This window comes from Furipterus horrens, unplaced genomic scaffold (assembly GCF_987537825.1).
Source record: "Furipterus horrens unplaced genomic scaffold, mFurHor1.1.pri manual_scaffold_1, whole genome shotgun sequence".
Lineage (NCBI taxonomy): Eukaryota > Metazoa > Chordata > Mammalia > Chiroptera > Furipteridae > Furipterus > Furipterus horrens.
The window spans coordinates 57,288,433-57,302,056 of NW_028327171.1; the positions used below are offsets into that span (position 1 = coordinate 57,288,433).

The 13,624-nt window shown below is 34.5% G+C and overlaps 1 pseudogene; it reads left to right on the plus strand.

The window, feature by feature from the left end:
* The first annotated feature begins 1,826 nt into the window (after positions 1–1,826).
* LOC150021152 (ADP/ATP translocase 3 pseudogene) overlaps positions 1,827–13,624 on the plus strand; it is a 46,753-nt pseudogene continuing 34,955 nt past the window's right edge.

Genomic DNA, 13,624 nt, shown 5'->3' on the forward strand with positions numbered 1-13,624 from the left:
TTACTCTCTAGTATGTCAGCACTTTTTATAATACTATTTAAAATGTTACATAATTTTTATATTGCAGTGAAAAAAACTGTCAGGTAAGGTTTGATATGGTACACAAAAACAAGAGAGTCCCACCACTGTTACATCCTGCATGTTGAAATTTAGAGTTTTACCATGAAAAATTCAATCTGAGACAGAATATAGTAGAAAAGACAATTTGAAATGTTCTGGTAGCAGTGTGGCTTAATAGGTAACACCTTAGATTTTGGAACTGAATAAATAAAAATAAACCTATTTTACTATAAGTTACTTAACTTTGTTGTTAATGTTTTTATCTACACAATGATAAAAATAACTACCACCTCACCTCATTATATATTGCGTTATATAAAATGATTGGTAAAATACCTGGAAATTGGGAAATGATTAATACATCATAGTTGTTATTGTATTTTTACTCTTTCCGGGACTTGGAGTACTGAAGACAGAGAATTTGCCTTATCTTGGTCCTGCTGAATTTCTGAAATGCTTGAAGTTGATGTCTTAGCAGATACTTTGTCAAACTAGGAGGAGCATAGGATATCACAATCAGATTGTTAAACCACAGTCCAGCATAGCCGAGGCCAGTGTCTTTCTTAAAAGAAACATTTCACTTATATATATAAAGGATAGTTCCTGAGTCTTTCATTTCTTGACTGTAATGTCTCTTCTTTTGTCAGGCCATGTATCAGCAGTTAGCCCCAAAACATTCATTTTACTGTCCTTAAAAAGTAATCCCAACAAATTATTTGTCATTAAGTGGTTCCTTAATTATAGGGCTCTAATTGTCAACAAAAACGGTACATTCATTAAAAAGTAATTGCTTCCTTTGGTATGGTAATTTGTTTGTGTGTTTAATTGCTTTGATAGATGTTTGCCCACAATAAATATTCTCACTCCAAACATTATTAAGAAGAAATAGTATCACAGCTTTTTTTGATGTCCATTTTCTCTCTAGTTGAGCTTTCATATCTGAATTATTAAAAATGTTATTTCTACTTGTTTTCCAAGATCCATCAGATCTCTTTCTATATACACTTTTTGTTGCCTACCTACCCAATTAATTTCACAACTTCTATATTCTTCAGCTCTTTATTATGGTATTCTCACTGCTTTTGGTCATCTTTTCATCTTTTTCTGATGTCTTCATTTTTATACATATCTGATTCAGATATTCATTATCTGTCATTATCCTCTTATTTTTTATGACATATTTATATGGGGGGTCAAAAACTCCCATAAGAGGATGGAATGGACCAGCTCCATGGGTCTAGTTCTTCATTTTCTCAAGTGAGACATTTTAGTGCTTTCTGAGTTCTAACACTATCCGGGTTCTTTAGAGGATAGAAGTGTGCAGTGTGAGGTGAGATGGGAGGAGCCCACCAAGGTCACTCATCCTTAGCTCTGTGGGTCTATGTAAGATAACTGAGTGTTTTCTCAAGTACAGTGTGGACTGTTATTTTCAGGCAGGTCAGTGACATAATTCACTTTCAAATGTACTCTTGAATTTACATATCTTTAACTTTTTTACAAACATGTATTTAGAAATGTTTATAACCTAACAGTAAGAGGGAGAGAGAGAGAGGGTGGGAGAGAGAGAGAGAGAGAGAGAGAGTAAGGCCAAGAGTGAAAGATAATTTTTAGAGCTCTTTAAAATATGGGGTTGCAATATAAAAAAGACTCAATCCAAAATGCAGCAAGAAAGGCTTCTTTCACATTCTGAGAGTGGTCCACAATACGTAAAATTAAGACAAATGATTTAGATTGCTCGTGGGTGTCCTGGAGCAATGAGACTGATGATGGGTGGTGGAAGAGTAACCAGCCCACCTGTGAGTGACAACCCATTTCACTCACACACACCTCAGCTTCACCTGTACTCCTATTCTCCACATTCTGATTTTTTTTTTTTTTTTTTTGCCAGATTGTACTATGGGAAGGAGAAGTTCTTGTCAAAGAAAGAGAAAAAGAAGAACCTTCTGCCAGCGAGACATGGTAGAACCTGACTGAGTCTTAATCAGGAAGAACAGAATCTCTCAAATATCAAAGACTCTCATCAGACACACCTGAAAGTAGGTAGGAAGAACAGCCCTCAAAAGCCAGAAGGCAATCTCGATTACAAAATAAACCATTCTATTGAATAGTCTAAACTCAGTAGAGTAGAAAACATAAAACAAGTTTATTTTCTTCAATCATAGCCTTGAAGATCTCTCTGTTAAACTGCCCCATGTGTCCCTTATTAATTTAGGAAGATGCCCTAATTTTTTGTTTACCCATTCCATTATTACTAATCTACTAATCCTGTCCTATCTGAAATTTCCATCTCACATCTAGCTTATGCTCAAGACTTCCTAATTCCCACCACAGACCATATTTCAGAGCAAGCTACTTAAAGTTAAGAAGTCTGTTATCAACTTGCTTCTTTTCCTTGTGCCAATCTTCAGTTATGTTTTTGTTATTGTTGTGTGTGTTTTTGTTTGTTTGTTTTTGGTGTTGTGCTAGGAAAGGGATTTTGGAAAATTAGGCATAGTTGTTTTTGTTGTTGTTTTAATTACCTGGTGTATCATACTAGTCCTTTTTTGGTAATGCTTCTTTGGCTATGCTGGATGAACATCAATGACTCTTATGTGCAGGTAACCAAATGTTGGCCCCACAGTGAAGTGTGTGTGTGCAGAATGAGACCATGTGGGAGGCTGCTCCAGGGAAAAGATCTGTCTCAATATGAGTCACCACATTGATCTTTGCTTCAGGGGTCTCCTTATCTACTGATGACATTATTGGTGCCAACAAATTACCCTAAATTTGGTTATCCCCCTTGATATTTACTTCACCCACAAGAAACCCTGGCCATCCCCAAAATGGGGTGTGTCAGCTGGTCCACTAGCACCCCTACTTTCTCCATAGACTACCTACTGCATTCCTCTTTCCCTGCTGGTCCAGGAAAAACAGACAGTTTATTGCATGGCAGAAGAACAGGCAGGAATAAATGCCCATTTATTCTATTTTCAGGTAACTCTAGGCTCTGAGAGTGATTTCCTTTAAGAGACCCCTTCACTTGGCTAGAGGTTAGAAGTTTTTCCTTGATATTTATAGCTACAATAGAAATAAATTATGGGAGTGGTGCACAAGGATGAGGATTCTAATGGTAGCTAGTATGGCCATTCATTGGTAGGCTAGCATGGTCTTACCCCCAATAACTTTTCTGTTTCTTTATAATGGGGGGGTATGCTATCTTATGATGTAATGTACTGAGAAGCACATATTATTTAAGTATTATTGCAGTCAAGACCCAAAAGACTTGGAAATACTGCTTTATACAAAAGTTAGTAATGGTAGTAGAGCCAAGCTTAACAATTCATTCATGAAAGGCTTAAGTAAATTCTCTGACTATAGATTTGTTGGTGGAAACTTAAGAAATTTAGAAATGTTGACCTGCAGGATAAATTTTTAATATCAGCATCAATTCATTCTAAAAGTTAACTCTAAGAGCAACATGGACTCATCTAAAACACTTTCCTTGAATGCAGGCCACTAACAATGGTCTAATTAAGAAACCTTTTCTGAAAATTTTGCACAACCCTACAATAACCCTGTTACTGTCTTCCAACTCCAAACTTTACCCTAGGCCAAGCCATCAATATATTTTGATTGGATTATTGAAATATCCTTCTGTTTTTCCTAGTCCTCTTTTTGTATTTTATCTTCATCTTTGCATAATAGGTAATTTATTTTTTATTTGATTTATAGTCGGCCTCTTGTCCTCCATTAGAATGTTAGTTTTACTGAAGCAGAGAATATTGTCTCTTCATACATAGCACTTATAAAAAATGCTTGGTAATAGTGAGAGTACATTGTGGTTTTAATTTGCATTTCTACAATGATCAGTGTCACTGAGAATCTTTTCACATGTCTCTTGGCCATCTGCAAGTCTTTTCTGGAGAAATGTCTATTAAAATCCTCTGCCCTTTTTTGATCAGAATGTTTGTTTTTCTGGTGTTGAGTTGTATGAGTTCTCTATGTATTTTGTATAGTAACCCCTTTTTGGAGGTATCATTGCCAAGAATCTTCTTCCATTCAGTACGTTTTCTTTTTGTTTTGCTAATGGACTTGTTCACTGTGCAAAATGTTTTAGTTTGATGTAGTTCCATTTGTTTACTTTTTCTTTTGTTTCCCTGGCCTGAAGAAATATATTCAAAAAAATATTACTAAAAGTGATGTCCAATAGTTTGTCTTTAATCTTCAGCCAAGCATATATTTTATTATTGATTTTAGAGAGAGAGGAGAGAGAGAGAAACATCAATGTGAGAGAGAAACATTGATCGGTTGTTTCCTGTACATGCCCCTACAGGGGACTGAACCTGCTACTCTGCCCTGAGTGGGAATCAAATCTGCAACCTCTTGGTGCATGGGATGAAGTTCCAACCAACTGAACACACTTGGCCAGGGCAATGTCAAATAGTTTACTGCCTATGATTTCTTCTAGGAATTTCATATTTTCAGGGCCTAAATTTAAGTCTTTATTCCATTTTGAGTTTATTCTTCTCTATGCTGTAAGAAAAAGATCTAGTTTAATTCTTTTACATGTATCTCTTCAGTTTTTCTAAAACCATTTATTGAATAGACTGTCTTTACCCCGTTGTATATTCTTGCCTCCTTCGTCATAGATTATTTGACCATATAGACCTGGGTTTATTTCTGGGCCCTCCATTCTGTTCCATTGATCTATATATCTGCTTTTATACTAGAACCATGCTGTTTTAGTTGATATAGCCTTGTATATAGTTTGATATCAAGTAATGTGATCCCTCTAACTTGTTCTTGTTTCTCAGGATCACTGTGGCTATTCAAGTTCTTTTGTGGTTCTTATACATTTTAGGATGATTTATTTTAGTTCTGGGAAAAAATTAGTATTTTGATAGGGATTGCATTGAATCTACAGATTGCTTTGGGTAGTATAAACATTTTAATGATGTGGATTCTTTCTTGTACAATACATCCTTCCATCTGTTTGTATGTTATTCAGTTTCTTTCTTCAATAACTTCTTTTCTGATTACAGGTCTTTTATTTCCTTAAATAAATTTATTACTATGTATTTTTAACTATTTTATAGTTTTGAAGCAATTGTATATTGGGATTGTTATTTTAAATTTCTCTTTCTGATAGTTTCTTATTGGCATATGAAAATGCTACTAATTTCTGAACAATAATTTTGTATTCTCTTTTACTTTACTGTATTAATATATTAGTTCTAATAGTTTTTTGGTGGAATTTTGGGAGCTCTCTACATATAGTATCATGCCATGTGCAAATAATTACAGTTTTTCTTCTTCCTTTCTAATTTAGATGCTTTTTATTTCTATTTCATATCTGATTGCTTTAGCTAGGAATTCCAATACCATGTTGAATAAAAATGGTGAAAGTGAACATCCATGTCTTATTCTTGATCTTAAGAAAGATGCTTTTAACTTTTCACCGTTGAGTATGATGTTAGCTGTGGTTTGTCATATATGGCCTTTAGTATGATGTATGTTTCCTCTATTCCAACTTTGCTGAGAGTTTTTATCATAAATGGGTGCTGGCTTTTGTCAGATGCTTTTTCTGCATCCATTTATATGATCATGTGGTTTTTATCCTTCATTTCATTTATGTGGTCCATTACGTTAATTGTTTTTGTGGTTTGCACATATGATTTTTTCTTTTTTTTTTTTTTTTTTTTTTTTTTTTTTGTCATTACTTACTTGTTTAGAATGCCAAACTCTGGAGGGATCAAATAGGGAGAAAATGTTACGTTTCATGTTGTCCTGCAGCTGTCTTAGAACCTCTTCAGTCTTGTTCAGTCTTTTTTCATTTTGTTGCATTGTCTGGGAGTTTTTGTGTACGTTGTCCTCCAGCTCGCTGATCCGATCTTCTGCTTCCTCTAGCCTGCTTTTAATTACTTCTACTGTGTTCTTCAATTCAGAGATCGTATTCTTCATTTCCTCCTGGCTCTTATTGATAGCTTCCGTGTCCTTTTTGATGCTGGTATAATTCTCACTAAGTTCCTTATAGTTCTTCTGGAGTTCACTGTAGTTTTTCTGGAGTTCTTTGTAGTTTCCGCTGATCTCATTTAGCTTCTCCATAATCCATGTTTTAAATTCCATATCTGATATTTTGCTCCCCTCTATTTCATTTAGCACTCTTTCTGGTGATTCTAACTTTCCTTTTGATGGGAGGTTGTTTCTCTGTCTCCCCATTTTTGTGATTCCTTTTGTTTGTTGGTGCTTCTTAGAATGATCAATTCTTCCTCTATGATTTTTTCAATATATTTCTGAATTCTCCTTGATAATAATTTATAATGGGTTTTGGCATCTACATATGTCAGTGATACCTACCTAAATTTTCTTCGTGTGTATGTGTGTTATCTTTGGATTTGGAGTCAAGGTACTGTTTTCTTAAAAATGAGCTTGGGAATTTTACCTTTTTTCAGTTTTTTAGACTAATATGAGAAAGATAGGTGTTATTTTTTTTTTCTTTGGGTGTTTGATAAAATTCACCAGTGAAACCATCTGGTCCAAGGCTTATTTGTTGGGAGTTTTATTTTATTATTGCTTTCATTTTGTTGTTAGTAATTGGTTCATTCAGATTTTATGTTTCTTCCAGGTTTTCCAATTTGTTGGAATAAAATTGTTTGAAGTATAGACTTAAAATATTTTTGTATTTCTGTGGTGTCAGTCTTCGTTTTGCTTTCATTTGTGATTTTTAATTAATTGGACCCTCTCTGTTTTTTCTCTGAAGAGTTGCTTAAAGGTTCATCAATCTTGTCTGTCTTTTCAACCACTAGCTCGTGGTTCCATTGATTTACTATATTGTTTTGTAGACTCTATCTCACTTATTTCTGCTCTGATCTTTACTATTTGCTTTCTTTTGCTCACTTTGGGCTTTGTTTGTTGCTCTTTTTCTAGCTTCTTTAAATGTAAAGTTAGATTGATTATTTGAGATTTTTCTTGTTTCTTAGGTAGGTCTGTATAGCTGTGAATTTCCTCTCAGAACTTCTTTTGTTGTGTTCTATAGATTCGAGGTTGTTGTATTTTTATTATCATTTGTCTCAAGGTATCTTGACTTCTTTCCTTGATCTTATTGTTTACCCATTTATTGTTCAGTAGCATGTTATTTAACTTCTATGTGTTTGTGTGTTTTTTACTTTTCTTCTTGTAATTGATTTCTAGTTTCATATCATTGTGATAAGAGAAATGCTTGCTGTAATTACAGTCTTCTAAAATTTAATGAGACTTGTTTTGTGGCCTACCACGCAGTCTCTCCTGAAAAATGTTCTAGGTGCACATAAAGATTATTTTAGGTGAAATGTTCAGAAAATATAAATTAAATACATCTGATATAATGTGTCATTTAAGGCCACTGTTTCCTTTTGATTTTCAGTAGCATCCATTGATGTTAATGAAGCATTACAGTCTCCTACTATGATTATTTTGCTGTTGTTCTCTCCTTTATGTCTGATAATATTTGTTTCATATATTTAAGTGCTCCTATGTTGGGTGAATAAGTGTTCACAGGGGTTATAACCTCTTGCTGAATTGACCCCATTATCATTATAATATGATCTTCTTTGTCTCTTGTTATAAAGTCTATTTTTCCTGATATAAATTTATTCTACGTTATTGCTACCCTAATATTTATTATTTCCATTTGTATGAAATATTTTTCCATCCCTTTCATTTTTCAGTCTGAAGTATGTCTCTTTTTGGCGTTGTATGTATGGGTCTTGCTTTCTTATTCACTCAGCCACCCTATGCCTTTTTACTGAAGCATGTAATCCATTACATTTATCATAATTATTGATAAGTATGTAGTTTTTGCCACTTTATTAATGTTTTCTGACTTTTGTTTTGGATCTTTTCTGTTCCAGTTTTTACTCTTTTTTTCTCTTCTCTTATATGTTGATGACTTTGTGTAATATTGTGTTTTGATTCCTTCCTCTTTATTTCTTCTGTATTTCTTGTAGATTTTTGGTTTGTGGTTACCAGGTGTTTTATATATTCCAATTTGTGCTTATAGCATTCTACTTTAGGTTGATGGTCTCTTAAGTTTGAACACATTCTAAAATAGCTACCATTTTTACTCACCTCCTCCATGCTTATGTTTCTGTCATTATTTTTTTTTCCTTTTTGTATTTATATGTGTGTACTATTGTAACTACAAATGATCTTACTTTCCCTTTTAACCATAGTACAATCCTTAGTGCTGATTGATCCACTGCTTTCAATGTGTGCTTGCCTTTGTCAACAGGAGGTTTTTTTCTCTGTGTATTATTTTCTTTTTCATATTTTTATCTTTTTCTTCTTCCTTTTCTTCTTAAATAAGCCCCTTTAACATTTCTTTTAATACTCACTTGGTGGTGGTTACCTCTTTTAGCTTTTTCTTGTCTGTGAAGCTCTTTATCTCTACTTTAATTCTAAATAGCTTTGCTGGGTAGAATAATCTTGGTTGCAGGTTCTTGCTTTTCATCACTTTGAAATTTTCATTTTAATCCCTTCTGGTCCCAAAAGTTTCTGTTAAGAAATCAGTTGATAGTCTTATGGAAGTTTCCTTGTAGGTAATGAACTGATTTTCTCTTGCTATTTTGAAGATTCTCTCTCTCTTTAACTTTTGACATTTTAATTACAATGTATCTTGATGGGACCTCTTTGGATTCATCTTGTTTGGGATTCTCTGCATTTCCTGAACTAGTATGTCTATTTCCTTCACCAGGTTAAGAAGGCTTTCCATTATCTATGTGGTTTGCAAGGGTGGCTATTCTATTGTATAATTTAGTTGTAATTTTGATATGATTGTGGGATGAGGTGTGCATAGCATTTGCCTACTTCAACTTCTTGACTGGAAGTCCTCAGCAGTCTTTCTCTTTAAAAAGGATATATTGAAAATCTCGTGAGAATTTATATGAACGTGGCTTCAGCTGGTCTACATCTCATTTTTACTATGGAGTGGTCACAGGGACAGAGTTGTACCATTTTGTTGAATTTCCCTCAAATATCAATATCTTCAAACCTATTCTCTTGAGCCTGCTCCTTAAAGGTTTCTTTAACCTTTGGCTGATGGGAGTGAGGATTTGTAATTCTGCCTTCTAGAATCTGTAACCTGTGTGGGGAAAGCATGCTTGAAGGTCTCACTCTTCATTATCTAGACTTTCAATTAATCGCAAAATTTTCAGAATGATGAGCTACCCCAATTTGCCATACAGAGTACCTGTTCTCAAATCCGGTATTTTGGGGTCAGTTTTTCTAGAGGTAGATTTCCAATGTCTTCTGGGCTGCAGGAGGGGTTTTTCCTTTGTGGGTGAAGCGGGAAGGTAGATCTCAAGATTATAGTGTTTCTTATACTCACTTTGAAGTAATGCATATATAGGTCTAACCCTACTTCTCACCAAACTCTCAGAGTAGATTGGGAATTTAGTATATAAAATTAGAAGGTGCTTAGTTACATTTGGATTTTAGAGAAACAGCAAAAAAAGAAAAAAAAAATTAGACCAAGTGTGCCCCACGCAATATAAGGAACATATTTGTGTCAAAAAAAATTATTTAATTTTAAAATTTAACTGAGTGTTGTCTATTTTACTTGGCAACAGAACTAACATTTCATGACCCTATGTTAAAATATTTCTCTTGGTTTTAAACATAAATTGTAGAATAACTAAAGCCCATAAGGCATTTTTGTTTTCATGTCTAATTAAATTATTTAAGGTGAATAATTAACACTGACTTGATGAAGTTGTTTAAATAAATTTGATATGGATCACTAAATATAGAAATTATTTTGGTGTGCATGTTTCTCGTCAGACAAAAAAGGATGCAATCAGTAGTTTTAAACATAGACAATAAAGTAAGGTTGATTTTACACTGCAAAGAGATTTTTATCAAGTGAAATAGATTTATACATATCTGTGCCTCTTGAGCTCAAATATACATGAGTATATTTAGTACATAAAATGAAAAGATTGCTTTATTTGCCTAAAGAAGACATTATAGCACATGATCCAAATGATAAATGAATTGCATTGAAATACAGCTCAAGACTGAGCATATGTCAAATTAATAATGAATGCAGCAGACAGTGAATTGGATTTTCTTTTATACAACGTGGTTCCCTTCTATGACTATCATGTTACAATACATACCTTATGAAATCATATATTTCATCTGTTTTTGTTGTTAAAACTTTTAAAATAAGATGGGACTATTGTTGCTATGCCACAAGTCACTGTCAAGCATCCAAAGTTTGTTTCCCTAAAGATATGTTTTTCCACAGAAAAAAATATTAACCATCAGATGACATCTCAGATACAAATAAACAGCACTTCAGGACTCAAGTTAGGCTCAAATGAGTATATGTGTGATGTTGAGCTGGCAAGAGGTGTTAGTCTTCTCTCAGAGCCTGGCTATTCCCAACAGCAGGGAGAGACACAACTTGGATATTTTTATATATGTTTTTCAGACACTAAAGAATAAATGTAAGAATTAAGAAAAGAATAAAGATGCCTCTTTCATCAAGTCACAGAAAGTATCGCCTAACCAGGGCAATGTGTAAGAATAAATTACAATTAAGTAAAAACAAAACCAAAAAACCCTTTTATCCAGAGTTTTCATAAAATTTGTATTGTGGTTTTTGGCATTTGAGAAAGAGAATTAACTGACTTGATCGGTGATAGGAAACAGCTGATGATTCTTACCTCTCTTTCAAGAGAGAAAACGAAATTTTCTTAGTACTGCATTCTTAGTTAATGAGGTATTTTATGCACAAATTCCAAAAGTTGAAATAGCACCCAGTGCTAAAAACTAAAAACACAATTTTTATGGGGTTATTTGCCTTTTTAAAAAGAAAGCATAGCATGTTTATTGAGTTTCTACTGTGATCTAATTTCTAATCTGCTGGTTATTTAATTTTATTTAATTCTCACAATACTCCACACATGGGAAGAGTCCTTACTGCCATTCTATAGACCATAAAAAATGACTTTTAAAAGTGCTGCAGAAGGGATCTGACCCAAGACAGCCTGACTTGAAACCCATGTTTGTCCACTCTGATATACAGTCACATGCAGAACATGGAACCATCAATTACCCAATAACCCATTTCTGAAAAAGACAAATAAAACAGTATTTATATACCTTCCTTCCTGGTGATTGATAAGAATAATTTTATATTTATCTGAAAGTGTTTGGGATATTAGTTATGATGATTAGAATTTTAATATATTTAAAAAGATCCTGAAGGGGAAAAAATGTATCCATTCATTGAGAAGCTAAATAATAATACATAGAGGCGAGATAGACAAATAGACAGATAGATGGACAGAGAGATACGACATTTGGAGTGACTGCTGTGAAGACTTCAGAGACAGATATGTTCATGAAAGGAAAAAGCTCATATGGTGCCTCTTCCAGAAACTTCAGTAAAGAATTAAATTACTTTATAACAGTAATTACTTTTAAGTAATTAATAAGGAGTCACAGGTTTTATTAGGGTAATATTGAGTGCTTCTTAGATTCCAAGTATGATCCTGGAGGCTTGGTGTGCAAAGAAAAATAAAATAACCCTTAATCCTTGCTTTCATGAACATTTCAGTTTAGTAAGGGAGGCATATGTACAATAAATAATCATGCAAATAACAATAAAGTCACAATTTTAATAAGGTTCATGAAGGAAAATATAACAGCACATTTTAAGTAAAGATAATGGGAGGGGAGCTATTTTAGTTTAATGATGTAAATGCCATTGGGGAAATGACATTTCAAAACAAAACTGGAAAAGATTAAGAATTATAGGCACTAAGAAGAGCATCCTGGGCAGAGGAAATTGCTTGTGCAAAAGTCCCTGAGACAGGAGACTGAAGGGTAAGCAGGTGTGGATGGAACGTAAGCAGCAAAGGATGTGTCAAGAAATGAGACTGCTTAGCAGGGTAGGAGCCAAATCCAGCAAGGCCTGGAATTTGAATATTCACAGCCTTTCTTTTTCTTCTACCCACTATTTTCCAACCTCTGATCCAGGTGCTAGGACTATAACATTAAACAGAACACAGTACCTGCCCTCATGGGGCTTCAAGTGCAGTGGGAAAAATAGCTAATCAAGTAGCTGAGTATATATAATATCAGTGATGACTGGTGTGAAGAAAAGTACAGCCGAGAGTGGACTGCAACGGGGCAGGAGTGTAGCCAAATGACAGCCAAAGAACCAAATGCAGCTTGCAGCCTCATTCTGTGCATCCTGCAAACTGAGAACACTTTCTTTTCCCCTATTTAAAAGTGTTGTGAAAATAAATAAAAAACAATGCAACAGAGACTGCGTGGTGGCCTGTGATACTACAAATGTTTACTACCTCATCATTCCAAATAATATTTACTATCTCAACTCCTGGATTACAGAGAGCAGGGGATAACATTTTTAATTGCATGGTGACAGATGTCCTCCCTGATGTTTGAGCCTCCGCACTGGAAGACAGAGGGAAGAGCCGGCACAAAGACACTGAGATGGAAAAGGGTTCTGTGCACCAGAAAAGCTAAGCAAGCAGTGATGTCGGAGCAGAGAGTGATTGAAAATTTCAGAGGTGAAGGCAAGAGGCATGTCATGTTGGGCTTTATCAGAATTTTGGATATTATTTCAAGTGTAATGGGAAGCCATTGGATGGTCAACAAAAGAAAAGTCATATGATATAATTAATTTTTTTTTTTAGATAAATGTGTGTGTGTAAGAGACTGTAGGGGCCAGGATGGAAACAAGGAGACTAGACATGAGGCTACTATGATTATTAAGATAGAGGTGGTGGTGACTGTCGCTAACCCGGTAATAGAAAAAACTAAGAGGTAAAAAGTGGTTGGATTCATGCTATATATTTTAAGTAAACATGATAAAATTTTACTATTAATTAAATGGGGGTCATGAGAGAAAATGTAGTACATATCAAAGGAGTTTCGCTGTGAAGGGGAGCAGAAAAGTATGACAATGACTGTAATGGGATGTGTGATCGTAGATATTTTCTTTTTTTGTTAATTAATGATCTAACTTTCTACTTTTTATTTTATTTTATTTTACTTATCTGTTTTTAGAGAGAGGGGAAAGGAGAAAGAGAGGGAGAGAAACATCAATGTGTGGTTACCTCTCACGCGCCCCCAACTGGGGGCCTGGTGTGCAACTTAGTCACGTGCCCTGACCTGGGAATCGAACCAACAACACTTGGTTCGCAGGCCAATGCTCAATCCACAGCAGTCAGGGCTTAGATATTTTATTTTCTTTAAAAGAAAAACTATGAGAACAGCTTTTAAGAGAACAGCTGGTGAGAATGATTCTGTACAGAGGAGAAAAAATAATTTAAAGGAGATAGAGGAGATGATTGTTAGGAGATGAATTATTCATAGGCAGGAGGAGATAGGACCCATTTAAAAGCTGGTGAAATTTATCTAAAATGATGGCACAAGCAGTTCATGTGTTTTAATTGAAGAGAAGGCAGATTTAGTTGTGCATGTGTTACTGGGTGGATAATAGGTCAGAGCCAGGGAGTCTCCCCCAGGTCAAGATGACGGCAGGGGAAGGTTCTTACCCTGTGCATAAAAA